Below are 9,867 nucleotides of genomic sequence, written 5' to 3' on the forward strand. Positions count from 1 at the left end.
CTGAACTTTCTAAAGTGGCAAACCTATTCGAAATTTCGACCTGATAATTTTGCTTTGTTTCCTCATCCTTTAATTTCAAAATATTGAATTTAGTAATATTAACTTGTTGCTCTACTCGCTTGGCTACTGATAGTCTTTCTCTTAATTCTCCAATTACCAAATAATGGTCAGAATTACACCCCTGAAAGTTCGATTATCTACTATACTAGCATGTCTCCGATTATCTATCGAAATGTGATCTATTTCTTTGTGTGTCAATCCATCTGGAGAAGTCAAAGTACATTTATGTATATCCTTATGGGAGAATGTTGTACTTTTGACAATTAAATTTTTCGATGTGGCAAAGTTGACTAATCTAACTCCATTGTCACTACTAGTTACGTCTAGGCTCTCTTTTCCAATAGTTTGTCTAAAAATATCCTCCCGTTCTACTTTAGCGTTGAAATCCCCCAATAAATTTTCATGTGATATCTAGGGAACTGATCAAAAGTGTGTTCCAATTCCTCATAGAAGCTATCCTTTATATGGTCGTCTTTCTCTTCTGTAGGGGCGTGAGCATTTATAACTATGATGTCGCACCATCTACCCTTAAGTTCTAAATATGATAACCTGTCACTGATAAATCCGACCTTTTTTACTGCTGATTTTATTCTTTTATGAACAAAGAATCCTGTTCCTAATTGGTGATTATTGTTTCCTTCCCCATAATACAACAAGTAATCTCCTATTAGTGATATGCCATTCCCATCTAACCTAATGTCTTGTACTCCTACGAAGTCTATTCTATATCTAGCTAGTTCTTTTGCTACTAATGTTACCCCTCCTATTCTATAAAGACTAGTTACGTTCCAAGTGCCAAATCTCAAAACCTTATTCCTTTGCTGTGGTCGTGCCAGAGAATCAGTCTAATAAAACTGTGAATATTATTAGATTCTTGGTTCGAGCAATTAAACAAAATAATTAAGTTTAAAATCTTGCTCTGTAACTCTAGTGGTGCTGTTTCCGGCATCAAATACAGCGGCCCTGGTGGAGATTTATCTCTCTCCCTTAACGACGGTATCTGTGTCTTATCTTGTGTTTGTTGTGTGTAGCTCTTAAGCTGTAAACTTGCGCCATATAACCACGAAGAATCATTATTTGCGAATGTCAAGTGCCTATCGGTGTAATAATCTTCACATGCATTAGAAGGGAATACTTTAGCAGTATCAAACTTGGATAGCGAATGTTTTTTGCTAATGCTGCTGCTGCTACTACACTACTGCTACTACTACTACTACTACTACTACTACTACTACTACTACTACTACTACTACCACTACTTGGATAGTAGTAGTAGTAATATTGGTAGTAGTAGCAGCAGTGATAGTGGTGGTATTAGTAATAATAATATAAATTAAAGTAGCAGATGGAGTAGTAATAGTAATAGTAGTAGTAGTAATATTAGAAGTAGTATCAATAACAATATTAATTAAAGTAGTAGTAGCAGTAGTAGTAAAAATAACAGCAGTAGCAGTGGGAATAGCAGCAGTTTACAGTATGAGTATACATGAAAATGATTTATTTACAAATTTTGCAATAAGTAACCATTAATTTTGAATGAAGATTAATATTTTATAGTATTCCCCTTATTATATATGTTAAAAAAATTGAGAAACAACGCATGTCCAACTGCTTCTATATATATTTTTCCTCGAAAAATAGACATTGCATAGGATGAAATATACTGAAAATCTTAGACTTATTGTACTTAACCACAAACACTCTTTACGTGTTCAATGTATTAAGTAACTGTAGCTGTGTGATTTGCTTGTCGTTCCTGAAAATTTTACTTTTATGGACATGTGGGGATTTCACAATATTCCCATAATGTCTCTGTAAAAGACCCTCATTTTCTGCTATGAGGACGGTACCATCAGTATAACAAATCACATCGATGTTTCCTGTTCTGAAACATCAAACTCTTTTTAAGTTTTCAATAATATCGATCGTTATTAAATCTATACTAAAATCTGTAGCCGAAATTTTTCTGGTAATTTTTGAATTTCCAAAAATAATTGGTCCTAACATATATAATTAACCACCCTGAAACCGAAAATCGCTTTTTTGAAATTTATGTTTGTATGTCTGTCTGTATGTCTGGATGTTTGTTACCATTTCACGCGATAATGGCTGAACCGATTTATATGAAAATTGGAATATAAATTAAGTTCGTTGTAACTTAGATTTTAGACTATATGGCATTCAACATACTTTATTTTAAAGGGGTGTTATAAGGTTGCCTGAATTAAATAAATCGAAATATCTCGCTTATTATTGATTTTTGTAAAACATATTACATAACAAAGGTTTCTTTAACACTGATTTCCGATAAGTTTTATTCTTTGCAAAATTTTTATAGGACTGATATTTAATGAGATAAATGAGTTTTAAAATTAAAATTACGCCATCTACGGCGGTGCAATGAAATAAGAACGTATGACTTCCTCTATAAGGGGCCTTGGACAGCAACAATCGAACGATATTAAACATAGCCTAAAGAGAATGTTTCTGTGTTTGTATGAAGTAATATCGTATGCTAAATTAACCGATTTGTATAATTAATTATTATTTCACCATTGGAATGTGTAGTTTCTCTATATGGACATAATGCTATAATGTTATTACAGTAACGTCTGAGTGAATTGAGGACAGGTAAGATTAAAATAGCTTCTTATGCAGAGAAAACTTAATAGGCCATTTTGTATATTCATTAAACTATTGTTGCATGTAATAACAAATAAGAAACATGTTAAAAGAATTGTCATTGCACCAAATGAGTGGTTTCATTTACAGTCTGCTTTGGGAATAGAAATTCTAGTGAAGAAAATATATTTTGCCAAAATTACTGACAACGCAATTTCAATTGGAGATGAGTGTCTCTTCACATGGTAAACAGAAATCGAATTCTCATCCGTGGTGTTTGTAGACGGAAATACATCCAATTTAGTCACAGCGGAGGATATAACTGTGTGTACACAGCAATTGCTGTAATTAGAATTACATGGACACCCCTGCTAAAACACTACGCATTGCGGGTCGTCTACTTTGTGAAACAATCTCGCGCTGCATTCGCCTCACGTTCGTCTGTCATGTCGAGGGGAAATCCACGTAACTGTGTGACTGAGTGACTGAGTGACTGAGGCAGTGGGAGGAGTGACACTTACAGAGAGCCCAGCCCGACAATCCTCTCATCTCCAAACTCTTTCCTTCCTGTTTCCGGTCATTGTTACGTGTTACTAAGAGGTTACAATGTGAAGAACAGAAAAAGAAAGAAAGAAAGGGCTGAAAAAGGGATGAAAGAAACTTGCGGGCTACACAGTTACTGTATTTTTTTAGAAGTTAAACAGAGCTATAGACACCATCACCGAGAATGTACTGTTATGAATAAAACATAAGGATTTGGACTCACTGGGCCCCCCTTAAATCCATCCTCCCAAGCTAAGGAAGAACTGTATCGTCGAACTGGACTCTGAACTTGAGCTGCGGAAGAACCTTAAACATTTATGCTGAAGCACGTCTGTATTGTTTTGTTTGTTCTCTTTAATTTAATAAATTCAGAGTTATATCGAATTTATGAGACGAAGTTGTAGGGTAAAGTTGCCTAATTCCGTGATACGTTTTTTTTCACTGAATGTCACGGGACTGGGTATCTTGCTAGGAAGTTCACCGATGTCTCAAAAATAGGCGAAAGATGCACTCTTTCGAGAAAGATGTCTGGCGCTATGGCCGAACGGCAAAGCTTTGAGTGACATTAAATTTTAAAAAAGTATCACGGGATTAGGGGTATCACGGAAACAGACAACTTTACCCTAAAATGATTGATTACAAGTCGTCGTTGTTCCTGCAATAACTCCTATGTGACATATATTTTTAATTTAATTTCTTCCTGTAACCACTACAGGTTGCCATCGACAAAGAGTACCATGGTACAATAGAGTAAATGACTTGAGGCTTAGTGATACATTGTTGTTAGAGTGAAAAATAACAATTTGAATTATGAATAATTTCGAGGGAAAAATTGTTCCGGAGCCGGGTATCGAACCCGGGACCTTTGGTTAAACGTACCAACGCTCTCCCAACTGAGCTAACCGGGAACTTTACCCGACACCCATCCAATTTTTCCATCCATATCCACAGGCCTCAAAGTGGGCTGACAACCATCAAGCAACCAACACTGAGTGCACACTAATGCTGTGTGATTTAAATTGTGGTTTTCTGTTACGTACAGTGACATGTATTATGCAAATCAAGCTTTCAGGAATAACTCCCTGTAAAGTTAATTTGAATAATTTCGAGGGAAAAATTGTTCCGGGGCCGGATATCGAACACGGGACCTTTGGTTAAACGTACCAACGCTCTCCCAACTGAGCTACCCGGGAACTCTACCCGACACCCCTCCAATTTTTCTCTCTATATCCACAGACCTCAAAGTGGGCTGACAACCATCAAGCAACCAACATTGAGTGCACACTAACTCTGTGTGACTGAAATTGTGGTTTTCTGTTACGTACAGTGACGTGTATTATGCAATTTGAATTATATTGAAACACATGATATTAAACGAAGTAACGTCAAGGACATGCGAATTAGTCATGGTCCATATGTATGATGCCTGAAAATAGCTATTCAGCCTTTGAGTGCTGCAATTGTTAGATCTCTTAAAATATTTTTATGCAGGCCAAAAGATTTACAGAAGTCGACTAGGAACCGGGGTATGGTCCCACGGGCTCCTATCATTAGTCCCGTAACGATGATGGATTCTAGATGGTATTTGTCCTTATAAAAACTGATGGAAGGTTCATATATATTCCTTTTTTCTTCGTGTACTTCTTCTGGCTGGTGTTCGTGCGATTCGAATCTCATAGTAGAGTCTATGATGTAACCTTCAAGAGAGAGAGGTTTAAATGCAATTATGTCGATTCATCGATTACTGCCCTCACTGGATTTTCATATTTTTGCTCTATTAAATAACTTAAATAGTGATACAGCAAATAATAAAATCTCCTATATGTAATTATGTTTCTTTCTTTCGAAAATGTAAGAATTCACGAACTCCTATGCACGGCTGCAATAGGATGAAAAATTGTATATTTTGCACATAGGAGTTGTTGCAGGAACAACGACGAAATATATAAAGTAAGCAAAGTAAAAATACGCGCGAGATCACAGATCGATAATGGCTCACAAGTAAATATTCTGATGGGAGCAGATAAAAAAGTTAAATTTTTTCCTTCCATCATGTTAATAGTGCCAAAAGATGACCTTATACAAATTTTGACCACTCGACCGCAATTACGAGACCGTCCAGAAAGTGATTTTCCCTGGGGCCATTTATAGAAAAAAAGGCACTACTGCATGAAAAGATTTATTGAAACAGAGATGTCCACATCTGTGGAGAAATGGTTAGCGCGTCTGGCCGTGAAACCAGGTGGCCCGGGTTCGATTCCCGGTCGGGACAAGTTACCTAGTTGAGGTTTTTTCCGTGGTTTCCCCTCAACCCAATACGAGCAAATGCTGGGTAACTTTCGATGCTGGACCCCGGACCCATTTTACCGGCATTATCACCTTCATCTCATTCAGACGCTAAATATCCTAAGATGTTGATAAAGCGTCGTAAAATAACTTACTGAAAAAAACAGAGTTAGCAATTGTTGCGCTATTTGTCAACACATCCCCCCACTGGAATTGAGACATTTGTGTTACCATGGGATAAATTTTTGTATCCTTGTGTCGTAGAAGTCAGCCTTCTGGGATCGGAACCAGCGTTTGACAGCCGTCTGTATCTCTCTGTTGATCCAGCAATAATATGACAAATGTGTCAATTCCGGTGGGGAATATGTTAAAAAATAGCTCAACAATAGCTGTATCTATTTCAATAATTTTTTCAATGAAATTGTGTTTCCTTTCTGTTAACGGCCTCTGGCGAACTTATTTTTTTACGGCCCTCGTAATTGCGGTCGAGTGGCCAAAATTTGTATAAGAACTTGTTTTGACATTATTAACATGGTGAAAGAAAAAAAATAACTTTTTTTTTTCTGCCCCCATCAGAATGTTTGCTTGTTAGCTTCTTCCGACATACGTGATTTTTATAAGTTATTCATCCGCTAGTATTTGCTCAATTATGGCTGATTTTCAAGCAACAACATTGTCTTGACAAATGGTCAAATTGCTTTATAGATCAATAAGTCCATTTTCATTTCGCTATCAACCGAAATGAAAAGCAGAAAGGAATTTGTCGAATTTACTTTTTGAAATATCCACAACTCAGTTATGGCACTCTCTATTCAGAGGCGTATTTTTATACAATTTTTCCCTAATAAACAGTCGAAAGTTCAGTATTGAATATGTACCGACAGTTTTTAAAACGAAAATCAGCCGGATGCCAGTTCAAACATTTTGACATTAGGCCTATCTAGCATAGCCACGGTGCAATTTATTAAACTCTCAACCAAAACTGACTGATGTCAGTACAAACGTTTTGACGTTTACAGAAGGCCAATATTCATGGTAAACACTATGCTTCATGAAGCATTTTTAACCAGTAAATTTGCAATAAAATGTACTTTGTAATTCTCGACATAGCTTTAGCTCTATTCTGTGTCATGTACTACTACTATTCACTTCAATACAAAAATATTTTATCCTCGCTTAAAAACGCTTGGAAAAGCAACATTATTTTATTTTTTTACAATAAGTTTTAAAATGTTTTATCTCCAGATTTTCAAATTTGTAATAAATGATGTAATGCAGAACGTATTAAGTGAGATAAAAAATTACGAGGGAGGTGCACAACTTTACTGTGCTCAATAACTATAGAACTACGTGTATGCAGCCACCTCTCTGCAAGTGAACACTTAAAACCATAGACAAAGAACAATGATTTCCGATTCAATGTAAACTTACGAGAGACTACTGAAATTTATAAGCGACAACAATCGGAACTACATTTCATTTTACCCAGCCCGATCGGTATTACAAGTATCCATTATACCAAAAATATTATTATTATTATTATTATTATTATTATTATTATTATTATTATTATTTAGTAGTAGTAGTAGTAGGGTAGTGTGGTGGTGGTGGTAGTGGTGGTGGTCGTGGTGGTAGTGGTAGTGGTGGTGGTATTTTAATACTCGTATTAGTCCCCAATGGAGAACGTAATGATTTATCTACAGTAATCTCACTAGAGGTTTTGATTTACCTAGAGAAAATCAACTGACTATTACACAATTAGGAGAAAGTACATAAATAGGCCTATTAGAAGAAATAAAGTACTCTAATACAGTAGAATAATAAATGACTTACTGAAACGCTACACATTTTGAAAATGTATTATTGTACCGTGTACCATCTCATCATTACAATTAATATTCCGCTAGATGGCAGTAGTGTGTCATGATTGGTTCAAACACGTCGTTCCGTACCGTGTCAGTCAGTTTAAATGAAATGTTTAATCACAATATGAATACCACATGTGGTTTCTGGTTTTTATGCATATGAATGTAATGGCTGAACATTAAATAGAAAACCATTGACAACACATTTCCTTAACTACCGAATCTATTCGCAAACACGATGTGTATATTTATTAGATTCAAACGAAACAGGGTCGCCAACATCTAACCATTGAGTAGCTGAACAAAAGTAGCAAACATTGCGACTTATATACCACTGAAATTGTAAACAGACCATTCAAACAGACGATTTTTATAGTTCAATAATATGGTAAATTCTGTAAATAATGACATTCGTAATATCATTGTGAAAATGGCAACACTTATAACCAATTATTTTCATCATTCCCATTGCAAGATAGTAACTCTCCAGCCCTCATGCAGCAAATTCAGGAACTTCTATGAGGATATGCCATGCATCATAAGAGTTAACCCTCTCCACTTTTACTATCCTTCATATCCTTAAGTAGAAAGGATTGTAGACGAACAGAACGGGAATGTTTTTCCAGACAGAAAAAGGCAATGAGAACAAGGAGATTAAAGAAAGAAGAAAGGGAAGACAAGGAGAATCGATTGGAGGGGTGGGAGGGAAGTTTTTCAAACTTGAAAAATAAGGACCACCCTTATGTATGTATGTATGTATGTATGTATGTATGTATGTATGTATGTATGTATATATTTTTTTTTAAATCCTTCTTTACAAGCATGTTCCATTACAAAAATGCAATACTACATGGTAATAGACTACACATTACAATATTGCTAACTCTTCCGAATACAATGTATACACATTATTGCTAGCCTATTCTACTTTCCCTAAATTTACTATTTACAACATGTTAACATCTATGCTAATGAGTAATGGAAGGGAGAAAAATTCTCTCCGGCGCCGGGATTTGAACCCGGGTTTCAAGCTCTACGTGCTGATGCTTTATCCACTATGCCACACCGGATACAACTCCGACGCCGGTCAGAATCGTCTCAGATTAAGCTCCAACTCTTGGGTTCCCTCTAGTGGCCGCATTCTGCACTACGTCATATATGTCTATGAACGCAGGACCGCAGTCCACACATGTGCTGAGGTGCACTCGATATGAGTGACTAGTTGGCCGGGATCCGACGGAGAGAATTTTTCTCCGTTCCATTACTCTTTCATCGTATGATGACGCAGAATATCTGCATGGAAATATGATATGTACTTCGATACATTAAAATAATATATATATGATATGCGTAAATCACTTCGTGATTTAAGACGGCGCTTATTCCGTCGGATCCCGGCCAACTAGTCACTCATATCGAGTGCACCTCAGCACATGTGTGGACTTCGGTCCTACGTTCATAGACATCTGTGACGTAGTGCAGAGGGCGGCCACTAGAGGGAACCCAAGAGTTGGAGCTTAATCTGAGACGATTCTGACCGGCGTCGGAGTTGTATCCGGTGTGGCTTAGTGGATAAAGCATCAGCACGTAGAGCTGAAAACCCGGGTTCAAATCCCGGCGCCGGAGAGAATTTTTCTCCGTTCCATTACTCTTTCATCTTATGATGACGCAGAATATCTGCATGGAAATATCATATGTACTTCGGTACATTAAAATAATATATATCTATGCTACTATTGAATCTTTTAAATACTTTGTACAACACTATTTTAGTACCTATTCCCTTTTTATATTTACAGATAAAAAAATCAATACTATTGCTAATCATTTTAAAAACTATGTTTAGAAATATACTATTTAACAAATTAACCTACTTTCCCTAAATTTACTATTTACAACGTGTTAACATCTATGTTACTGTTGAATCTTTTAAATACATTATGCAACACTATTTTAGAGCCTATTCTGTTTTTCTGTTTACAAATTTAAAAAAAAATCTATACTAATGCTAATACTTTTAAAAATTATGTTTAGAAGTATACTATTTAACAAATTAACCTATTTTCCTTAAATTTACTATTTACAACTTATCACCATTGTTGAATCTTTTAAATACATTATACAACACTATTATGTATGTATGTATGTATGTATGTATGTATGTATGTATTTATGTATGTATGTATGTGTGTATGTATGAATGTGTGTATGTATGTATGTATGTATTATGTGTGTATGTTTACATGGATTAATGAATAAATGAAAAATAAGAGAATTTAGAGAAGAAAGGATACCAATTACTTAATAAAAGCCCTATGAATCAAATTAGAAATAGCGATAAAATAAATAGTGAAATTAACGAAAAAGAGATGTAAAGAATTGCGTAATAAGAGATTAAAAGAAGGAAATGGAAAGTAATCAGTAAGTTGTAATGTTGGGGACCGATAGGGTGGGTTACGGTGATTTCAAGTCCACCATCCGTTCGCCAGTC

The sequence above is a fragment of the Periplaneta americana genome, chromosome 7, assembly GCF_040183065.1.
Source record: "Periplaneta americana isolate PAMFEO1 chromosome 7, P.americana_PAMFEO1_priV1, whole genome shotgun sequence".
NCBI lineage: Eukaryota > Metazoa > Arthropoda > Insecta > Blattodea > Blattidae > Periplaneta > Periplaneta americana.